Genomic DNA, 22,369 nt, shown 5'->3' on the forward strand with positions numbered 1-22,369 from the left:
TGCCCTGCTTCTTTCCATATTCAAAGGCCAAATTTACCTGTTACTGTTATGCCCAGTGTCCGAGTCCCCAGAACTGAGAGAATAAGACGTCCACAGCAATGCAAAGGCATAAAGGAGTTTACTGCTAGCTTGAGCCAGGGCTCCTGTCACATCCAACACAGTGGAGGAGAACAAGAGCCCCGAGCCCAGATTTACAGCAGTATTTATAAGTTTAGGACAAAGACAGGGAGTTGGCAAGGGCTGATTGGCTGCAGGGGTTTCCTGGTATTTACTGATTGGTCAGTTATCATCCCTCTGATTGGCCAGAGTTATCATCCCCAGAAGCCCCGGAAGCATGACTCAGGGATTATTTTTGGCTTAGTGCACCTCTCTGAGCCTGTCATGCCTCTGGTGAGGTTGTAACAGTTACCCTAGCTGTTTCTTGAGTTCCTACTTTTGCATTCCAGTCCCCTATAATGAAAAGGACATCTTTTTTGGGTGTTGATTCTAAAAGGTCTTGTAGGTCTTCATAGAACCATTCAACTTCAGCTTCTTCAGCGTTACTGGTTGGGGCATAGACTTGGATTACCGTGATATTGAATGGCTTGCCTTGGAAATGAACAGAGATCATTCTGTCATTTTTGAGATGGCATCCAAGTACTGCATTTCAGACTCTTTTATTGACCATGATGGCTACTCCATTTCTTCTAAGGGATTCCTGCCCACAGCAATAGATATAATGGTCATCTGAGTTAAATTCACCCATTCCAGTCCATTTTAGTTTGCTGATTCCCAGAATGTTGACGTTCACTCTTGTCATCTCTTGTTTGACCACTTCCAATTTGCCTTGATTCATGGACCTAACGTTCCAGGTTCCTATGCAATATTACTCTTTACACCATTGGACCTTGCTTCTATCACCAGTCACATCCACAACTGGGTATTGTTTTTACTTTGGCTCCATCCCTTCATTCTTTCTGGAGTTATTTCTCCACTGATCTCCAGTAGCATATTGGGCACCTACTGACCTGGAGAGTTCCTCTTTCAGTATCTTATCATTTTGCCTTTTCATACTGTTCATGGGGTTCTCAAGGCAAGAATACTAAAGTGGTTTGCCATTCCCTTCTCCAGTGGACCACATTCTGACAGACCTCTCCACCATGACCCGCCCGTCTTGGGTGGCCCCATACGGCATGGCTTGGTTTCATTGAGTTAGACAAGGCTGTGGTCCTAGTGTGATTAGATTGACTAGTTTTCTGTGATTACCACAATCCTATTGTATGTAGCATTTGGAGGCCATGCATTTTATATTTGAGATATAACTTTCAAATATTTTTGTCTGTTTGGCTGCGCCAGGCCTCAGTTGCGGCACATAGGATCTTCGGGTTTTGTTGCAGCAGGCAAGATCTGTGGCTGTGGCATGTGAACTCTTAGCTGTGAAACACAGGCTTTTAATTGCGTGTGAACTCTTTAGCTGTGGCCAGTGGACTCTAGTTTACTGACCAGAGGCTAAACACTTGCCCCCTGTATTGGGAGTGTGGAATCTTAACCACTGGACTACCAGGGAAGTCTCTAGATATAACTCTTAAAAGCAAAAAAGTTTAAGATTTTGTTTTTCAATTTAATCTGAGGCTTTGAAGAAATTTTAGCCATTTATGTTTATTGTCATAATTTGATACTTAGACTTTACATATTTATCATATATTTATTGAACACCTTTCTGGAAATAAATACAAGAACAAAGCAGAATCTTTGCAGTTTGGGAGATCACACAGTCTAGTAAAAGACTGTGAATATCACCACTAACAGTAACTATAACCAGGGAAAATGAAATACTGTTATGAGGACTGACTCTAGAGAAAAACTGATTTAAATTCTAATCTGTTATTCAGTCCAACTGATATGAGGATACTAAAACTATGCTTATTCCTTGTTTTTTTTTTTAATGGTTACACAGAAGACCTTTTTCCCTATCAAGTAATGTGTTGTAAAAATAAAAGAGTTTTCTTGGATCCTATACTCAGTGTATGATGTTTCTGGAAAAATAATTGTATCTTTGTAACCATTGGATCATTTCAGTGTTATTTCAACGCAATTTTTGCCTAGAAGTTGAGGATCAGGTATGTAATAGAATACCATTTTGTAGGCCAGTGGATTGTTTCTACCCTAAAAAAGAATACCTTTTTCAAATAAATGAGCAAGTTTCCATCAAACAGTTAAGACCTTTTTGATTTTGGTGGAAGTGGGGAGCAGATCTGAGGAGAGAAAAGTTAAAATGTAACTACTTCAGATAATTTGCCTCTAAAGACAGAGGAAGTTGTCTTTACAATACTGCTGGCCTGCTCGGTTGATGGGAGGCCTGGAAGGATTTCCGGTCTGGTCCTCTAGCCTTGCTCAGGACAGGGAACATCTAGATCAGTGGATCTGTCACTGTGTCTGTTAGAGGACGATGGAGAACGCCTTCACCTTGGATCTTTGGACCAGAAGCCAAGGATGAGTGAGTGTATCCATCTGCCTTGATAGCTACCACAGAGGCTGGCTTGCAATTCCAACCTCAGAACTCAGGACTCTGCTGTTCTTTGCAGCTGGAGAGGATGCTGGCAGAACTCAATTACTTTGCTAAGAGCAGCTGGCAGCTCATGCAAAAAAAGTGACTGGTTTTCTCCAGTCCGTAGTAGAGCCCACCTTTCCAGGATGAAAAAATCCCCTTGCTCCTTATTCCTGACTCTCGCATGGCTGTTAGTCAGGTGTGCTGGCTGACCCCTGCCTTCCTTGCCCTCTTTAACCCCTACACCCATCAGATTTAGGGTCACTTGGGTGTCGTATTAAAAAGAAACCGAATGGATGACCAACATTGGAGCCAGCACCAGTTTAGAGCTCCCAGTTCACAGGGTGACTATACGTTCCAGGTTGCCTGGGACAGTCACCCTCTACACTTGGTGTTTTGGCATAATTATGGATAGCTTTCCTTTTCACTGTCAACAGTGTCCAGATTTAGGCAAGAAATAGTATGGTTACTCTGACTTTTCCTCTGTGACAAGATCCATTCTTTGGCTTATACTGACACCTGTAGGCTTGCAAAATGGCTTTGAAGAAAATGACAAAGTGCCAGGTTTTCCCCTAACCTCAGCCTCCAGGATTTCAGCCCATCTACTGAGGATCTGAGAGCCCTAACTGTGGGGCGTACTCAGAAGGGGGCCAAGGCGGGGAAAGACTTCACCGGAAAATGCTGCTCACTCTGCTGCCATGAGGGTCCAGGGTTGGACTGACCCTTGGAGTGACTGTTTTTTTGTTTGTTTCAAATTCTTTATTATGCATTATGGTTGCACAATTTCAGGCTGTGGAGCGACGTTTTGATTACTCCTGTTGGCAACAGGAATCACTCTCAGTTTCAGGTGAAAACGAGAGCCCAAACAGCTCTATGAGCTGTGACGATGGTGCCTGGGTTGGGAGGTGTGGTGCTCTGGGCTGGGGAATCTCGAGGCTGCGGGTTTTCACGGCTGGGGAGCCTTGGAAAGAGAATGTAGGCAGGTCAGTTTCAAGGTCCCCCAGCTCATCTGTTGGAAATTAGATGACCCTGGGTTTCCTTGGACCAAGAAGATGCGGACAGTGGAGGGCGGATGTGAGCTGCAGTACCCTGGGCTCTCACGCTCTCATCTCCCTCAGGCCCCGTCTTGACACCTGGATTCCAGTTTGAACATTGAAAGCAACACAGTGCACTTAAAAAACATGAAATTCAGAGGCCAGGACAGCTTCAGGCAGGACTAGTCAGCGTGCTGGGGTGTCACAGCGATGGATGTAAGACACATTAAACCGTGGGCTCCCGAGCCTAATAGCCCCAAGGGCACCCCCTCTCCCTGCGTGAGGCTGCCTTTGAGGGGGGCCCTGTCCCCCCCAGAGGCCACTCCCTCCCCCTGCCTCACATCCCCGAGCAATGAAAATAGACCGTTGCCAAGATAAGAAAGGAAGGCTGGAAAGGGTGCTGCCTCCTTGGAGTAGATCAGGCTGGGGAAGGGAAGCACAGGATGCCTGGCTTCCGGCTATTCTTGTAGGGTTTTACTGGCGCTCTTGTTTTTGTCGTCTTCTTTTTTTTAAAGACACTAATGTTGTAAAGTCCCTGGCAAGATAGAAACCTTGGCATTCACCAGTTCCCTTGGAAAGGGCTTGCACTGGGTCCTTCCAGACTGTGAGAAGACCCTGGCCATGCCCCCTGACCTGCATCTCAGGGAAAGGGGGGTGGCGAGCGGGCTGCCTTCTGGCTGTCGCTCACTGAATGAACAGACCATAATGAGTCAATTCTCTGCCGTCTGCTATTTAAAACAACGGGTTCCTTCCTGTTTCCTACGCGCTGACTGAGGCTTCTTCTGTGTTAGGGGAAAAAAAAGGAATTCAGGGATAAAGTGGGCCCTCTGAGCCTGAATGAGCCATACATCTCGGCCCACAGTGGCACAAAAGCTCCTAACTGTTTTATCTGTACAGATGGCTCTAATTTGGTGTTGGTGGCATGACTCTGTGAGCTAATTTTCCAAATACTTGGTTCATTAAAGTGGAAGGGGAAAAAAAAAAACCAACCCTGTAAGCCAAGTGAGATTCCTCAAAAAAATAGAAGTCCTGAATGTTTCACTGCAGTGTTGCTTCCGACAGGGCAGGAGGTGGGGGGGTGAGAGCCTCCAGGCCACAACTGAAGAGGCTCTGGATGCTGGCTCCTTTGTCCCCCACCCCAGGGAAGTCCAGGCACCCCCTGGGAGTAAACCCCTCACCTCTTGCCCATGACCTGGTCCTGGGGGGAACTGGACGGAAGGGACGAGTGAGGCCTCAGATGATGGGCTGGGGTCTCAGTGATGCCACGTCAGGGGCTGACTGGGGCTTTTTCTGTTTCCCCAGCCAAGTGTAAGGGTTGTTAGGAGGGGTGTGACTGTGGTGAGTTTCAGCAGCAGCCGTAGGAGGCAGGGCAGCCCTTCCCCCTACCCCACCGCCCACCTCCGGGACACTGCCTTGCTTCTGCTGGGGCCTGAGACTGCATCATCCCCTGGTGTTCACAGCCCTGTGGCTCTGGGGCTGGGGCTTCCTAGGGGTGACAGAGAAGCTTCGAGAGCACTTGGAACACTGCAGGGACATCTGCTCACTCGCTTCTGTAGCAAGCATGCTGAGCCCTGGTACTGGTCTTGGGACACATAAGATTAATGACTCCTGTCCCCTCCAGAAGGGGTCGTCATCTCCACCCCCCTGCCTCTCCCTCAAGGCAGACACATAAGAGATGCAGAAGGTCTTCACTCCACCCAGCAAGCAGGCATGGTGCCACATAGGGGGCGCTGTGGAGCCTAGTCACAGTGGGTGGAGAGGGAAAAGCACAGAAAACCTGTGTGCGATGTGCTTAAGAAGTGGTGACAGGTGTCGTCTCCCAAGTGCAAAGACTTGTCAACTCTAAGTAATCACACATATGAAGGAACAGATGGGCATAGTCTGCACATGCATGTGCACGTGTGGGTACATGGGTGTTCATGTGGGGAGTGGGAGGAGGAAGGTGGGGTGCATGGCTCTGCCAGGTGGGCTGGGACAAGACTGAGAAAAGCCTGTGGGCAAAGAGAAGCCTAGAAAAGTTTTTAGAGCCTCAAAACAGGTAAGAGTTGGTTGGAATGAAATAATCAGACAGGTATTCCCAAAGTTCCTTGTAGATACCATTGGGGAAGTGCTGGAGGGACGCTGGCTGGTGAGGAAGTGGCTGCAGGGGCAGAGGGAGGGACTTGGGGCTGCGGAGACATAGCCAGAGGCCAGGCCAGAGCTGGAGCAGTACGGGTGGCGGGGAGGGCAGGGGTCGATGGCCCGCAGACCACCCACTGGGTGCTGACCATGGGGAGCAGCAGAGTCAGGGAAAGAAGGTGAGTTCCATGTTGTTGAACTGTGGTTCTGAGGGGGCGGCAGGACCAAGCCCATCCCACGGTCACCAGGCCTTGTAAATGGAGGGGAGGGACAGGCAGGGCCTCGGAGGCAAGACAGCAGGAGCTGATGGAGAAGACAGATGCTGGGCAGGGAGGGGTGGGCATGGAGCCCGCCTGCAGTGGGCGTGGGAGCAGATGGCTTGGGGTCAGAGGTAGGGGGCACAGGACTTCCTGCCACAAACGTGAGTCCTTCCTGCTCTGGCCCCGGTTTGGAGATCTGGACTCAGGGGACTGTGCATGTTGGTTGTTCAGTCATGTCTGACTCTTTGCATCCCCACAGACTGTAGCCCGCCAGGCTTCTCTGCCATGGAATTCTCCAAGCGAGAATACTGGAGTGGGCTGCTATTCCCTTCTCCAGAGGATCTTCCTGACCCAGGAATTGAACCCTGGTCTCCTGCATTGCAGGCATATTCTTTATTGTTTGAGCTACAGGGAAGTCAGGGGGCTTGTGGGGGCCAGATGAGGGGGGAGAGCACAGGTGTGGGGCCAGGTGGGGCCATGGGGAGGGACGTGTGTCCCCCTAACATACCCACCCACAGTCAGACCCCACGGCCAACTCCACATCCTGGACTTGAGCCCTGATTTCTTGTTTCAGGAGGGTCCTCCTGGAGTGGGTGGGAATGAGGGTTGGTTGGTGGCTACTCTTTCCAGGGAAGGGTGGAGAATTTTCTTGGCACCAGTGGTATAAGAATGGGGCACCTTCTACCATGAGCTTCTCAGGGTACAAGGCTCCCCTTTTTCTCAGAGGCATGTAGTATGGGGGTAGGGATTCTTACAAGGAGAGGAAAAGGAAGAAGACTGTAGTTTGGACCAAGATGAATGGCCCAAACCAATGGGAGCCTGGAGTCAACAGTTGTGAGTGGAAAAGCACCCTTCCTCTAGTTCTACTGAAGGGCCTTTGGCCTTTATCAGAAAGGGGAACCTGGGAGAAGACTTCAGAGAAGAAAGAAGGATAAATGGCCCAGGTGGGGTCTCTGCTTCTTCCCTTCAAACATCCGGATGAGTCACTGTGTCTGGATGAGGCAAGACCACCTACTGTAGCACAGGGGTGTCTTGGAGGCGGTCCAGGTGTGATGGGAACCAGTACTGGAAGGTAAGGTCTGAACCTCCCTGAAGGAGCCGCGGGCAACTAAAAACGAAGTCAGGGATGGGTCGGTGGTGAAGCAGTCAGGAAGGTCTGAGGTGTGGGCCAACGCCCGAGGGTTGTGTACCCAGGGAAGGGAGTGGGAAGCCAGTCCCGTAGCAGAGCACACCGGAGACTCTTGCCTTCATTATGCTTGGACAGAAGAGAGCGAGGAGCTCGAGCTTGGTCTGGGGGGTGCATATGGGTGGAGTTAGAATGAGCTTGGAGTCATGAAAACCCGTCAAGCCTTTAGACTGGTGTGTGTAGGCCACCCCGGTCCCCACACTCTGAAAAAGTAGCTTTGTCCCCTAAACCAGTGGTCCCCAACCTTTTTGGCATCAGGGCCTAGCTTTGGTGAAGACAGTTTTTCCAAGGACGGGGTGTGGAGGGACGGTTCTCAGGCGGTAATGTGAGTGATGACAGACGCAGCTGCCATCCACTCGCCCACCTCTCACCTCCTATTGTATGGCCTAGTTCCTAACAGGCCATGGCCCAGGGTTTGGGACCCCGGCCCAAATGGCTTGCTGGGAGTATGCTCCATAAGTAACTCCTGCAGACCTGGGGGAGCCTCTGGCCAGGCTTGTGATCTGAAGAAGTTGCTTCAGAGAGTCTGAGGGAGCTTCCCACCCCAGTAAGAAGCCCACACCCACACGGCCTGTGGGGTCACTTGAAGGTCACATGTTCCAATGGGACAGCTACAGTGCACGGGGCCACCTGGCCTGCCTTGTACGTCTAGGAGTAAAAGAGACACCCGTATTTCAGGGCCTCTTGTTTGTGTTTTGTGTGTGTCTTTGTGGGTACCGTGGACCCACAAATCGACTCTGTCGATTTGGTGAAGGCTGTAGATTTCTCCCCAGAAATGTGTGTGTTTTTAATCAAAAAGCATTTTTGGGGGGTTATCTGAAAGTGGGTAAAATAGAGTACTAGATTAAAATTCATAGTCAAATACAGTTAGTAAAATATGAAAATCGTGATAATTTAATATGTACACTTCTTTATTAGTCCATTATAAAATAAGATACAGGGGGAGATTTCATAACTAGAATCCTTTTGAAGTAGCGATATGTATAAGGGTATTTTGATATAGACAAAGTAACTTGTAACTTGATGTGAAAATGCCTAATTTCTATTACAAATACTACCAGTACTAATGTGACTTATTGACTACATTTATTATTGAAGACAGTGCTAAGTTTAGAGAAAATAAAGATGTAGTTTTTTCTTCCATCTGGATTCACAGCTCCCCTGAATTCTGTCTAAGATTCCTGTGGGGATGCTGGGCTTAGATTAGGGGACTTCTGTGGTGGTCCAGTGGTTAAAACTTCATGCTTCTGATGCAGAGGGCATGAGTTCAATCTCTGGTTGGGGAACTAAGATCCCACATGCTGCACAGCATGGCCATAAAACCCATAAAAATAAAACAAGAGCCCCTGTTATTGTATAAAGCCATGGAGGTTTGGGGGTTCTTGTGTCCCAACAGCAGCTACTATATTAATTATCCTAATACATTTGGTGGTCTTATTTGGCCTTGACCTCCATGTCATCTTATTGTGAAGGCCAAATAACACCCCTTCGCCCTCTGGAAACATCCATGTCCTCATGTCCAGGATTGTGAGGATGTGACCTTATGTGACAAGAGAGACTTGGCAGCTGTGATTAAATTAAGGACTTTTAAGATGAAGAGATTATTGTGGATTATCCAGATGGGCCCAGAGTTACTGCAAGGATCCTTACAAGAAGGAAACCAGGGAGTTCCCTGTGGTCCAGTGGTTAGGACTCAGCACCTTTGCTGCAGTGGCCCAGGTTCAGTAGTCCCTGATCCCGGGACTGAGGATCACTCTGCAAGCTGCGGGGGCATGGCCAAAAAAGCAAAGAAGGAAACCTGGCAACAGTGGCAGTGTGACGACAGAAGCGAGAGGCTCCGGTGATTTGAGACAGGGCCACAGGGCGAGGGACGCAGGTGGCTTCTATAGGCTGTCCAGGCAAGAAGAGGCTCCTCCTCAAAGCCTTGAGAAGGAACTCAGGCCTGATGATGCTTTGACGGTTCATTTGTGACCTCTAGTGCAATCGTACATTTCAGCTGTCTTAAGCCACTGCCTCTATCACAGCAGCAACAGGAAGCAAATGTTGTTGTTCAGTCACTCAGTCATGTCTGACTCTTTGTGACCCCACGGGCTGCAGCACGCCAGGCTTCCCTGTCCTTCACCATCTCCCGGAGTTTGCTCAAACTCATATGTCCTTTGAGTCGGTGATGCCATCCAACCATCTCATCCTCTGTCGTCCCCTTCTCCTCCTGCGTTCAATCTTTTGCAGCATCAGGGTCTTTTCTAATGAGCTCTTTGCATCAGGTGGCCAAAGTTGGAGCTTCAGCTTTCAGCATCAGTCCTTCCAATGAATATTCAGGACTGATTTCCTTTAGGATTGACTGGTTGGATCTCCTTGCAGTCCAAGGGACTCTCAAGATTCTTCCCCAATACTACAGTTCAAAAGCATCCATTTTTTGTTGCTCAGCCTTCTTTATGGTCCAGCTCTCACATCCTTGCATAACTACTGGAAAAAATCATAGCTTTGACTATACAGACCTCTGTTGGCAAAGTAACATCTCTGCTTTTTCATATGCTGTCTAGGTTAAGGAAGCAAATATGCTCATGTAGGACACAGCATCCTGCTCTAAGATGTTCTGTGGAGGTGCCTGCCTGCCTGCATGCAGCGCAGTGGTCTCACACACACAAGTCACTGTTTAACCTTTATACTCCGTGTAGCCGCCCCCAGACCAAGGCATGGGGCATCCCAGCTTCCAGGCAGTAGCCCCATGGGACCCCATTCCCAGCTCGATCCCCACGGATCAGGTGTCACTGTCTTCGGGTGAGTGAGCGCCCCTGCCACTGTCTGCTCGCGCCACGCAGTGTCATGTCTGCGCGCTGCAGCTGCGCTGCTGCTGCTCACTGTCCATGCTCCATTTGGTCCGTTCATCTGCTTGGTGTGGTCCCTGATGGCCCAGATGGTAAAGAGTTATCTGCAGTTCAGGAGTCCCAGGTTTGATCCCTGGGTTGGGAAAATCCCTGGAAAAGGAAACAGCAACCTACTCCAGAATTCTTACCTGGGAAATCCCATGAGCAGAGGAGACTGGTAGGCTACAGTCCATGGGGTTGCAGAGTTGGACACGACTTAGCCACTAAACCACAATCAACCACAGGTATACCTGTTCTTTTTCAGAGTCCTCTCCATAGGTTGTTACAAGATAGTGAATGTGTTCCCCTTTGCTATACAGTAGCTTGTTGTTTATCTATTTTATATGTAGTAGTGTGTATCTGTTAATCCCAAACTCCTAAGAGAAATCCAGTTTTAAGGCTGAGGCCATAGAGGATTTTACATTATTTCTAGTGTTTCCTTAAGCACTGGGTTGTTGGTTGTTTTTTTTTTTTTGGCCAGCATTGACAAGATTTAATTTTTAATTTTTTTTTTTTTTGTAGGTGGGGTTTGCAGCATGCAGCTTACAGGATCTCATTTCCCCAAACAGGGGCTGAGCCTGGGCCGTGGCAGTGAAAGCCCGGAATCCTAACCACTAGCCCACCAGAGGACTCCTATTTTTCATTTTTTAAAAACCAATTTTAAAATTTTTGTACAGTTTTTAAAGATGTCTTTCCATTTACAGCGATTACAAAATGTTGGCTGTCTTCCCTATATTGTACAAGACATCCTTGAGCCCATCTTAAACCCAGCAGTTTTATACCTCCTGTTCCCACACCCCTAAATTCTCCTCCCCTCCTCTCCGCTGTAACCACTAGTTTTTCTCTAGCTCTGCCTCACTCCCCTTTTTCATTAAACTGACTCCTCCAAACTTCCAACCCACCTGAGTGAGAACAAACTATAGCCTGTGATTTGAAAATAAGGGCAGCCAACACAAAGTGGGGGCTAGAGTCAGGGGGCGTTTATGAGTTTTATGTAGGGGATGCTGGGGGTGGAACAGAGGGAAGGGAGGAATTCTGCCCCCACCCCCGGGCACTTTTCCCCTCCCTCTAGGAAAATCCCCCCCAACACCAGGACTGCAGACAAACCCCTTTAAGACAGCCTGCTGAGTTTTGTTTAGAAAGCTGCTCCTCATTCCCTCCAGGAAGTTCAGGTGCCTCAGCCTCACCAGGGTTTTAAATAAGAAGGATTTGTTGTCCTACCCTTTTGAGTTCTTTCTTTCTTCTTCTTTTTTTTTTTTTTTTAAAGAAAAATGAGCTCAAGAAAAAGAAGTCTGCACATGAAAACATCTCTAGGCTGAGCCGGAGGGGCGAGAAAGGAGAGGTACCTACGATTCAACCTTGTAAACATCATAATCCTTGTAACACGGATTTCAACAGACGGCTATAAATAACGTCTGATGTTTGCACTCAAGAGTTTCAGGCTCTCAGGTGATGGCCTGGACAAGTGGCCGCCAGCCCTGCCCTACTGGCTTGCAGCCCGGTCACCTAAGCCTCCCTGTTTTCAGAGGTAGTTTCTGCATCTCACTCGCCAGACCCTCACTTTCCAGACCCTCCCTTGCTGGACCCCGGGCCTCCCCGCCCCAGGCGATCCAGGGGACCTGCCCCTTGGCGGGAGGACACGTAATGGAGGGGCCGCTGGGCTGCCGGTTTCCTTCCTCAGCGACTCAGAGGCCAGCGGCCTCGCACATGTGCTCTCTGGGTTTGTTTTGATAGCTTGTTTGAAAAACAGTTCCCATCCACCAACTGCTCAGATAATAATCTTCCAAGTGGCAAGCAACTGGGATTGTTTCGGTTGCTGTTTACCCTTGGCAGCCTGGCTCAGCTGGAAGATACGGGACTGGGGGAGGCCCCTTTCTGGCTCTGGTAGTTGTCGCCCACATCAGCCATAAGGAAGTCTCCGTTCCAGCTTTCCTCCATTGGGAGCCCCATGTTCCAGGGGAGAAGAGGAGGGACAGGAACCTGGTGGAAACTTTGGGAATGTGGGTGCTGTAATCGGTGACCCTCACTCAAAGGCAGACCATCTCACCACCAGCATCAGGGGCTTTTGTATCCACTCATGTAGGATGGGGGGAAGGCCCTGCTCGAGGGTTGATCTGGTTCTTTGAACTTTCCCTCCAACGCCCAAAACCTTCCAGCCTAAAAATCAAGCATCCCACATGTCCACAGAGCCCCAGCACCCCTGCCCTCTTCCCTAAGTGTGCAGGAGGCACCCACTGCTCCCCAGGCACCCAGACCAGGCCTGCTAATCCCTGTGACCTGTCCCTTAGCCTCCAAAGTCAGGGGTTTGCCAAGTCTGGCTGATTCTCCTGGGAGAATTTTTTTTTTTCAATCTCTCACCTCTATTTTGCCTTCCCCATCCTCACTGTCTCCACCCACAGGTGCCCCATCAGCGGTCCCTTCCACTGTGGCAGGAACTTTCCATCCCAGTTCCAGCGTCTTTCTCCTCTTCCACCACACCCTCCCACCCCTGCTGGGCTTGGCTTCCTAAAGCCACCCTCTGGTGTCACTTATCTGCCCAAAGCCCCTTGGCCCCTGCCCACTCTTCACAGTGTGGAGTGACAGCACCTTGCCTGGTGTCTCAGGCCCTCTGCACTCCGGTTGCAGCCTCACCCTGGCATCTGATCTCCCGCTGCTGCTCTACCCAGCTCCCTCCCTGTGTCTGGTGAGCTATTTCCTGATCACATCTGAGCTTTCCAGCAGGGCAGATTCCAGGGGACAGGCTTGACAGACTCCATGAATGCATTACCTGGAGCTGTCAGCCTGTACGACCAGAGGGCCTCGGGCCTTTGTGCTTGCTGCTTCCTTGTTCTAGAGGGCCATCCTCTCCCAGCCGCCTGTGAAAACCAAACTCTTCTTCAAATGCCACTTCTTCCAGGAAGTCCTTGGGGATCACCACTGCTTGAAAGGGTAGCTCATGTAAATGGATCTCTGAAAAAATAAATTGTACCTTCCATTTATGATCTTTTTGGTATTTATGTTAATTTTGTTTAGAACATAAACCTCTACATGGATAAAGACTGAATTACTTTTCTGTCTATCATTTGCTGTGCCTCGTACTGGGGCTGGCACACAGTAAGTGCTTAGCATGTTTTTGTTGACTAATGAAAGAATGAATGATTTCTGTTGGGCTTGGCTCTGCCGCATTTCACTGTGAACCTCTGGTCCAATTTTAATTCAGGTCCACAACCTCTTCTCATCCTTATTTTCTACTGGAAGCAGAAAAGGAGTGAGTCAAACCCTCAGGATGTTCCCTCCACTATGCAGACTCACATGATGGTGAATCACGGGCTCTCAGGTATGTGAGCCCACAGAGTACTATTAATACCTGTCCATTTCCCAGGGTCCAGGATATGTCTCTGGGCCAATGAGCATTGAGCCCCAGCCCCCACCTCAACCAACTCAACTCTGCTTATATCTGTTTCACACCTTGAGGTCTGGTAGACACTGTATTCAACCAGAGTCCAAAACATGTTTTAACGGAAAACCAGAAATTGTAAAAAAACCCACATACATATATATATAGTTCAACTGGACTTCCCAGGCTGGCACTAGGGGCAAATAACCCGGCTACCAGTTCAGGAGACATAAGAGATGTGGGTTTGGTCCCTAGTTGGGAAGATCTCCTGGAGAAGGATATGGCAACCCACTCCAGTATCCTTGCCTGGAGAATCCCATGGACAGAGGAGGCTGGTGGGATATAATCTGTGTGGTCGCAAAGAGCCAGACACGACTGAAGTGACTTAGCATGTAGCACGTATAATTCAACTGGGTAGACATTCAAAATTCTTAGGAGAAACGCCTGTCTAAACATATTTGTAAGGATCTTAAAACACAGTGTCCAGTCCAGAGCCGTCACCTGCTCGGTCACGGGACAGCCCCCCCCACAAAGAGGTGTCGGGTCCAAGTGGCCACTTTGTCCAGGGACAAGCAGGAGGATGGGAATCGGTGCCAGGTTTAGCCTGGTTCTGCCTGGAACCAATTGTGTAACTCACACCAGGTCCTTTTCCTCCCTCAATGCTGTAGCTCATTTACCAGCGCAAGAGCAGGGAGTGCCCCCCACCATGGGAAGGCAGGGGGCACAGTGGTTAGGGACACCCAGGTGTCACCTGACAGGGGCAGGGACTTTGGGGAGAGGGTACCAGGGCGGGAGTGCTGAGTGCTGGGCACCCCGGTCTCTGCCGAGCCAGTTGATCTGGGCGGCCCGGTCCAGCTCCGTCACTCGGAGCCTGACTCAGCCAGCAGCCATGGGGCCCGGGTTGCTGGGGGAAATGCTGTCGGCACATTTATTCTGGGTTTGGATATTTAAAGAGCTGGGTGTGTTGCACGACATTTCGGAAGTGCTTGGGGAAAGAGGGGGTTGCAGCCCAGGCATTTTTTTTTTTTCTTTAAACCATTATAGATATCCTGTCCTGATCTCTCGGTCCACAAAGAGTGAGTTTCTTCCCCTAAGAGTCTGACGTGGGGCCTGCCCATTGTGTCTGCCTGGCTCTGCAGCCCGGCAGGAAGCAGGTGGCCCAAGGTGGGACCTGTGCCCAGCCCCGACCCTGGCCTGCCCAGGTCCCCATTCAAGTGCACGCTGCTCCCTGGACTAGGAGCCTGGGAGCCTCCCTCCCCAGGCGCCAGCTGTGGGGGCAGACAGAGCCGTGGTCTGGGTCCCCAAGGGCACCTGAGGCAGGTGCTCCTCCACCTGGGGTGACAGGATGGAGACCTCTGGCCTTAGGGGCCTCAGGGTGGGTAGCAGCGCAGGGCCCCCGGGGGGGGGGTGGGGGTGTTCTGGGGGCACCAGCTTCCTCTTCCTTGCTGGCTGCACTCACCGGCTCAGGAAACGGCGGCTGAAAGCTGGGACTTTGTTTTCAAACCCCTGCGTCAGTTTTACTATTTGAGCGGCCACTTCGGGCTTTTAGGAATGTGGTTCTTTTATCACTTCTCACTCAGGATGTTGTTGCCAAGAGACTTCCTCACAGACACTGCGTGCTGCCTTTGTTTTCCTTTCCAAATGCATATGGAGGAATCTTCCAGAACTGAGGCCCCAACAGTGAATGGCACCTGCAGTGCGGTGAGTGGGCGTGGGGTCGTTTTTCTCTCATGACATTTATTGTTTTCATTTCTGCTCACAGAGGTCATTTTGTCCACACACTCATGATGGCAGATTTGAGAAACAAGAAATAAACACAGGTGATCTTGGAGGAAAATTAGTATCACCCATGGTTCCGCCTGAGCCAGAGATCCACACTTAGCAACCTGGTGTTGTCCTTGTTTGTGTGTTTGTTTCAATTGGGCTCATCCTGCAGACATTGTAAAGGAATCAGCTTTTCACACCCAGCGCCATAGCATCACCGATGTCCCCACCCGTGAAGTCTCATGGACGCCGTTTTCAAGTGTCATTAGCTCTCCTTTGGTTCTGTCCCCAGCAAAGTGACGTTCAGGACATTAGCCCGAGTTAAGGAAGCTGATGTCAGATGGGACAGGGAGACTGCACAGCAGAATCAGAGTCTACGTGTGGAGTGCAGGCGGGTGGGACTGTGAGTGACTTTTATTTAGTCATCATCTCCTCTCTCTTCTAGGTCCTGCACATTTTTCTGTAACTAGCCCGGGAATGGAGGCAGGTGATGTGATCTGAGGTGCAGCCTCCGGTCGCAGGCGGGCTGTGGTCAGTCCTGCCTTCCAGCCAGGTGAGTTGCTTGGCCATTCTGGGCCTCATGTCCTCATGTCTAAAGCGTGGACGGTGATGCTGCCTGTCTCACAGGTACGTTTTGCAGATCAGGTGCATGAGAAAGCCCAAGGAACACCTGTGAATGGGACTCACTGTGGCTTAATAGGAAAAGCATACAGATTCTAAGAGTTACAGCCCAGGGGGCTGATTTACATCCCCCAAACACTCATTGACATCCTAACCCCCAGGACCTCAGGAGAGTGAAAGTATTTGGAGACGAGGTTCTTTATAAGGGTGATTCCATTAAAATGAGGTCCCTGGGACGGACCCTAATCCCATGTGATTGGTGTCCTTAAAAGAAGAGTTGGTTGGGACACAGACACGCATGGAAGGGAGACCACATGAGGATACAGGGAGGAGCCGGCGTCTCCCAGCCAGAGAGGGGCCCGGGAGGAGACCTTCCCTGCCGACTCTCTGATCCTGGGCTTCCAGCCACCACATTGCTTAAGCGTGTGGCCCTCTGTTAGGACCACCTGCATGAACTGCCACGTGTGCTCAGTAGGAATGTCCGTGTCATCGTTGTTCATGGTCCCTCTCTCCACCCCGAGATCCTTACGATCTAAGAGCCGTGCTGAGAGTTCTCCTTCAGGCAGACACAGCCCGTCCTGCTCCTGGCCCCTGGAGCCCCTCCTCTTCCTGGGCGCCCAGGGTCCTGGGCGTGTCCCTGGGCGCCCCATCCTCCTGTCACTCCCCGCCTTCCGGGACTGTTTCTCCCCAGATGATGGCTCCGGACTCTCCTGGAGGGAACGTGAGTCTCTATCCTTCCAGAGCCTCATTCAGCCATTTTCTTGTTCAAGATACTCCCTCCTGAAGGTGCCTCTGCCCTTCAGTGAGGTGGTTTAAAACTCTCCGGACACCAGCAGGAGAATGTGTTCATTTAGGCTCCAGTGGGATCACCAACACCATGGTCTCTTGTGGTGGGGTAACTTTTTTTTTAATGTTTAACTTTATTATGAACTTTTAAGAATGTTGGTGTGTTAATAACACTTAACTTGAGATCCATCCACTTAACAAAATTTTGGTTTTGTTTTTCTGACTTGTAGGATTTTAGTTCCCTGACCAGGGGCTGCACTCAGGCCCCGGCAATGAAAGCACTGAGTCCTAATTTCTGGACCACCAGGGACTTTTAAAAAATTTTATTTAAATTTACTGTCATTTTTATTGATATCTAGATGCCTTATAATCTGTGTTAGTTTCTTCTGTATAGTCCAGGGCTTCAGGTTTCCAGAGGGCTTGTTACAGGATATTGGTTACAGCTCCCTGCGCTATACAGTAGATCCTTGTTGTTTATCTATTTTATGTATAGTACTTTCTATCTGTTAATCCCCAGCTCCTAATTTGTCCCTCCCCCACTCCCTTGACAACCACAGATCTGTTCTCTATGTCTGCCTCTGTGTTTCGTGAATAAGTTCATTGGTGTCGCTACATGCCACGTATCCTGTAAGTGACATCAGATGATTATAATCCATGACTGTTGACTGTTGTACAGCAAACCCTAGAGTTTGTTCGTCTCACTTGACTGAAACTTCCTGCCTGTCCATCCGTGACTTCCCTTTCCCCCTGTTTCCAGTCTCTGGTAACCAGCATTCTGCTCTTTGATACCATAGGAATTTGACTTTTTCATTTCAGATACCTCATATAAGTGGAACCAAGGTGTTTTTCTGATTGACTTATTCACTGAGCACAGTGTCCTCAAGCTTCACTTGTGTTGTCCCATTTTGCAGAATTTCTCTTCTGAGTCTGAATGGTATTCCTGTGCATGTCCCTGCCGCATCTTCATCTGTTCATCTGTTGTTGGACATTTAGGTCATTCCACATCCTGACTGTCGTGAGTGATGCCGTAATGAACACTGGAGTGCTAAGACCTCTTTGAGATTCTGATTTCAATTCTTTTGGACAAAAACCCACTAGTGGGCTTGCAGAGTAAGATTCTGAACATGGAGAGGAGCCCACTGGGGCATGTGTGTGCAGCGCTCCCTCCGATTCTAAAAGCACTGCCGGCCCTGTACTGGGGGCGTAGGAAAGTGGTTGTCAGGTGGGGATATTTTTGTGTTTGCAAACTGGAGGTCAGCTCTGTCTCCTGGGCCAGGGAGTTAGCCACTGCACCTCGTCTGCTAAGTCATCCCCTCTTTTCTCAGGAGACAGTCTTATAAATCTGGCTAATAACTCCCATTTCATTTCCCCAAACTCCATTAGAGGGAAATTATAATGAAGCTCAAATAGTCGCCAGGTTATTCATGGGAAAGACCTTTGGCTCTTAAAAAATACATTTTAGATGACTGGATTAATCTAGTAGCACATTATAATACGGCCCTGCCGAAGTTTGCAGGAGACTCCTGGCACCAGGCATTGTGCCTTCCACAGTGCTGCCAAGGAGCATGAATTATCTTTACAGGAAGAGGCAGGAATTAATATGTCAGATGCAAAAGACCCAGGGGCAGCACCCTACGGAAGCCTAGGACCCTTGTTCCTTGTCAAGGTTCTGCAAGGTTGGAGTCATAATCACATGATTCCAGAGCAAGCTCCCTTAGCCAAACCTCCCTGAGAAGGGCACTTGACTAGGGGCTTAATTTATGACAAGCACGTTGGAAAAAACATGCTGATTTCATTCCTTTTATTACCTCCCTGGCACAGCAAGTTAATTAAAAAAAAAGTATGATGACTGCTTTGTGCTCACATAAGAGGTTGATTTGTAATGTAAATATATTCATGTGTATGGTACATACATTAATATAGAAGTAATAACAGCGGGTTAGTATCTATCACCAAATGAGGTTTGGACCCTGGCGAAGGCATTATGCACAGATTATTTATAACTCTACCAAGCTGACATTATTCAGTTCATTTTGTTGATGGGGAAACTGAGGCTCAGAGTGGTTAAGGAGCTTGCCCAAGGACATATGGCTGATGTGTGATGGGATTCAACCTAAGTTATAAGATAGTGTTTATGGCAGGGTGAACTAAAGCTCCTCTTTGTATGCTCTGCCTCAGCCTTACCATTTGCCTCCATTTAATCCCCATCAAGGTCAAGGAGAAAACTGAGCATGAGTGTGAAGGAAGATTGATGGGCCCTGTTCATTGTTGTGTATGTGAAGAAGCTGAGGACTCTAACCAGGAGAAGGTTGTATCCTCCAAGAAAGGCAAAGTTATTAAGACACAAGTAGGTTAAGAGTGAAAGGACTGAAAAAAGATACTCTAGCTCCTAATCGAAAGAAAGCTGGAGAGAGAGTATTAGTATCAGACAAAGCAGATTATAGAACAAATAACATCAGGGATTGAAAAGTGTCATTTCATAATGACTAAGGTATCCATTAATCAGGGTGAATAGCAATTCTAAATGTTTATGCACTGAATAACAAAGCTTCAAATGGATGAAACAGAAACTAACAGACTTGCAAGAGGAAACAGAGAAGCCCACAATTACAGTCAGATTTCAGCACCATGCTGTCACCAATCAGTAGAGCAAGTGGACAGAAGATCAGCAAAGACGTAGACAACTTGGATGACACCCTCCACCAACTCAGCCCGATTGACGTTTACAGATCACATCACCCAGCAACAGCGGAACACACTTTCCTTGCTAGTGCACGTGAAGATTTACCAAGATGGGTCACACTCCAGTCTGAGACTAAAAAAAGTTTATGCACATCTATCAAGATTCAAGTCCTACAAAGTGTGTTCTCTGACCATGGTGGAATTAAATCACAAATCAGTGACAGATACTTGGAAAATCTCCAAATAATTATACATGGAATGATACTTTTATAACTAACCAGCAAGTCAAAGAAGAAATTATATAATTATCTCAGTAGCCATAGAAAAAACATTTAACAAAGCCCAACATTTGTTTCTGATTAAAAAACAAAACTCTGGTAGTAGAAGGGAACTTTCTCAGTGGAATAAGCGGCAGCTATGAAACAAATGTATAACTAACATAATTAATGGTGAAAGGCGAAATCCTTTCCTTTTCTAAAGATCAGAAAGAAGACAAAGATTCCTGTTCTCACAACTTCTATTTGACATTTGTAGTAGAGAAATAAAGGACATTCAGATTGGAAAGTGATAGTCACTCAGTCATATCCACCCTTTGCGACACCATGGACTATACAGTCCATGGAATTCTCCAGGCCAGAATACTGGAGTGGGTAGCCGTTCCCTTCTCCAGGGGATCTTCCCAACCCAAGGATCGAACCCAGGTCTCCTGCATTGCAGGTGGATTCTTTACCAGCTGAGCCACAAGGGAATCCCAAGAATACTGGAATGGGCAGCTTATCCATTCTCCAGCAGATCTTCCCAACCCAGGAATTGAACCAGGGTCTCCTGCATTGCACATGGATTCTTTACCCACTGAGCTACCAGGGAAGCCCTCAGACTGGAAAGGGGGAAGCAAAAGGTATCTTTCTCTGCAGACAGTATGACCATCTATGCTCAATATGATCAACTAATAAGTAAATATTGCACGCCTGTAGGATAGAATATCAATCAATATACAGAAATAAAATTTATTTATATATACCAGCAATAAGCTATCCAGAATTGTAATTTAAAAAATATCATATATTGCATGCTAAGTCACCTCAGTCATGTCCAGTTCTGCGACCCTACGCACTGTAGCCTGCCAGGCTCCTCCATCCATGGGATTCTCCAGGCCAGAATATTGGAGTGGGTGGCCTGGCCTTCCTCCAGGGGATCTTCCTGACCCAGGGATTGAACCCAAGTCTCTTATGTCTCCTGCACTGGCAGGCAGGTTCTTTACCGTTAGCACCACCTGGGAAGCCCAAGTACAAAAGTAATTGCAGTTTTGCATTGTTGAACTTTGCTGTTTGATAATGTATTACATTCTTAAATAAATGTGGTTATGTTATACATGATTTTAATGCACATTTCTCACTTTATCTTTGTTAATGACTTATTACTTGCTGTGTATTTTATATTTATTTTAGACTATGGAAATGATAGACAAAAAGCAAATTAGAGTGATTTTCTTATTCAAGTTCAAAATAAGTCATAAAGCAGTGGAGACAACTCGCAACATCAATAACACATTTGGCCCAGGAACTGCTGATGAATGTACAGTGCAGTGGTTGTTCAAGAAGTGTTTTAAAGGAGATGAGAGCCTTGAAAATGAGGAGTGCAGAGGCTGGCCGTTGGAAGTTGACAGCAACCAACTGAGTGCATCACTGAAGCTGATCCTCTTACAACTACATTAGAAGTTGCCAAAGAAATCAGCATCGACTATTCTGCAGTCATTGGACATTTGAAGCAAATTGGAAAGGTGAAAAATCTTGATAAGTGGATACCTCATTAGCTGATAAAAATTTTTTAAAAATCATCATTTTGAAGTGTCGTCTTCTCTTACTCTACGCAACAGCAATGAATCATTTCTCTATTGAATCGTGACGTGCAATGAAAAGTGGATGTTATATGACAACCAGAGACAACCAGCTCAACGGATGAACTGGATCAAAGCTCCAAACCACTTCCCAAAGCCAAACTTGCACCAACAAAAGGCAATGGCTTTGTTTGGTGGCCTGCTGCCTGTCTGATCCACTACAGCTTTCTGAATCCTGGTGAAACCATTACATCTGAGAAGTATGCTCAGCAGATCAATGAAATGCACCAAAAACTGGAACACCTGCAGCCAGCACTGGTCAACAGTTCTTCTCCACGACAACACCCAACTGCGTGTCACACAGCCAATGCTGCAAAAGTTGAATGAATTGGGCTACGCAGTTTTGCTTCATCTGCCATATTCACCTGACCTGTTGGCAACCGACTACCACATCTTCAAGCAGCCCGACAACTTTTTGCAGGGAAAATGCTTCCACAACCATCAGGAGGCAGAAAATGCTTTCAAGAGTTTGTCAAATTTTGAACCTCAGCTTATTAAGCTACAGTAATAAACTTATTTCTTGTTGGCAAAATATGTTGATTGCAATGGTTCCTATTTTGATTAATAAAGATGTGTTTGAGCCTAGTTACAGTGATTTAAAAATTCACGGTCCGAAATTGTGATTGCATTTGCACCAACCTAATACAATAGCATCAAACATATGAAATTAGGAATAAATTTGACAAAAGATAATATGCAAGATCTGTATACTACAAGCTGTAGAACTTTGTTGAAAGAAATTAAACAAGACCTAAATAAACTGAGAAATGTATTTACCCAGTTATGGGATCAGTAGACTCAATATAAATTTTAAAATGTCTTTAGATTTAAGGCAATATCTACCAAAATTCAGTAGTTTTTATGTAGAAACCGTCCACTGATTCTAAAATTCATATGGAAATGCAAAGGACCTAGAATAACCAAACAACTTTGAAAAAGAAAAACATTACCTGAAATGGGGACTTTAAGCTCTTTCTTGCATCTCTTTTTAAGAGCAAAACCTTGTTCATGACTTCACAGAAGTCTTCTCATTGATTCAAGGATGATGATTGAGGTTGTGGGCAGAGTGGGTCCCCAAGGAAAATCTGGGGGCTGTTCTAGAGAAGGGGGAATGGATATGTATAGGACAGGCAGAAACAACAGATTTTTTAATATTTATTTGTTTTTAATTGATTGATGATTGCTTTACAATATTGGTTTGATTTCTGTCATACATCAACATAAATTACCCATAGGGGTACATATGTCCCC

The 22,369-nt window shown here is 47.6% G+C and overlaps 1 long non-coding RNA gene across 2 annotated transcripts; it reads left to right on the forward strand.

Annotated features, from left to right (window-relative positions):
* The first annotated feature begins 5,739 nt into the window (after positions 1-5,739).
* Positions 5,740-21,650, forward strand: LOC121816314 (uncharacterized). 2 transcript variants are annotated; one of them, XR_006055845.2, is made up of 5 exons: positions 5,740-5,858; positions 11,260-11,334; positions 13,192-13,308; positions 14,949-15,069; positions 15,578-21,650. It is a non-coding gene; the product is annotated as an uncharacterized LOC121816314 (long non-coding RNA). The 2 variants fall into 2 exon arrangements; XR_009595906.1 differs by having other exon boundaries at positions 5,740-13,308.
* The last annotated feature ends 719 nt before the right edge of the window (positions 21,651-22,369 follow it).

The sequence above is a fragment of the Ovis aries genome, chromosome 13, assembly GCF_016772045.2.
Source record: "Ovis aries strain OAR_USU_Benz2616 breed Rambouillet chromosome 13, ARS-UI_Ramb_v3.0, whole genome shotgun sequence".
In the NCBI taxonomy this organism is placed as follows: domain Eukaryota; kingdom Metazoa; phylum Chordata; class Mammalia; order Artiodactyla; family Bovidae; genus Ovis; species Ovis aries.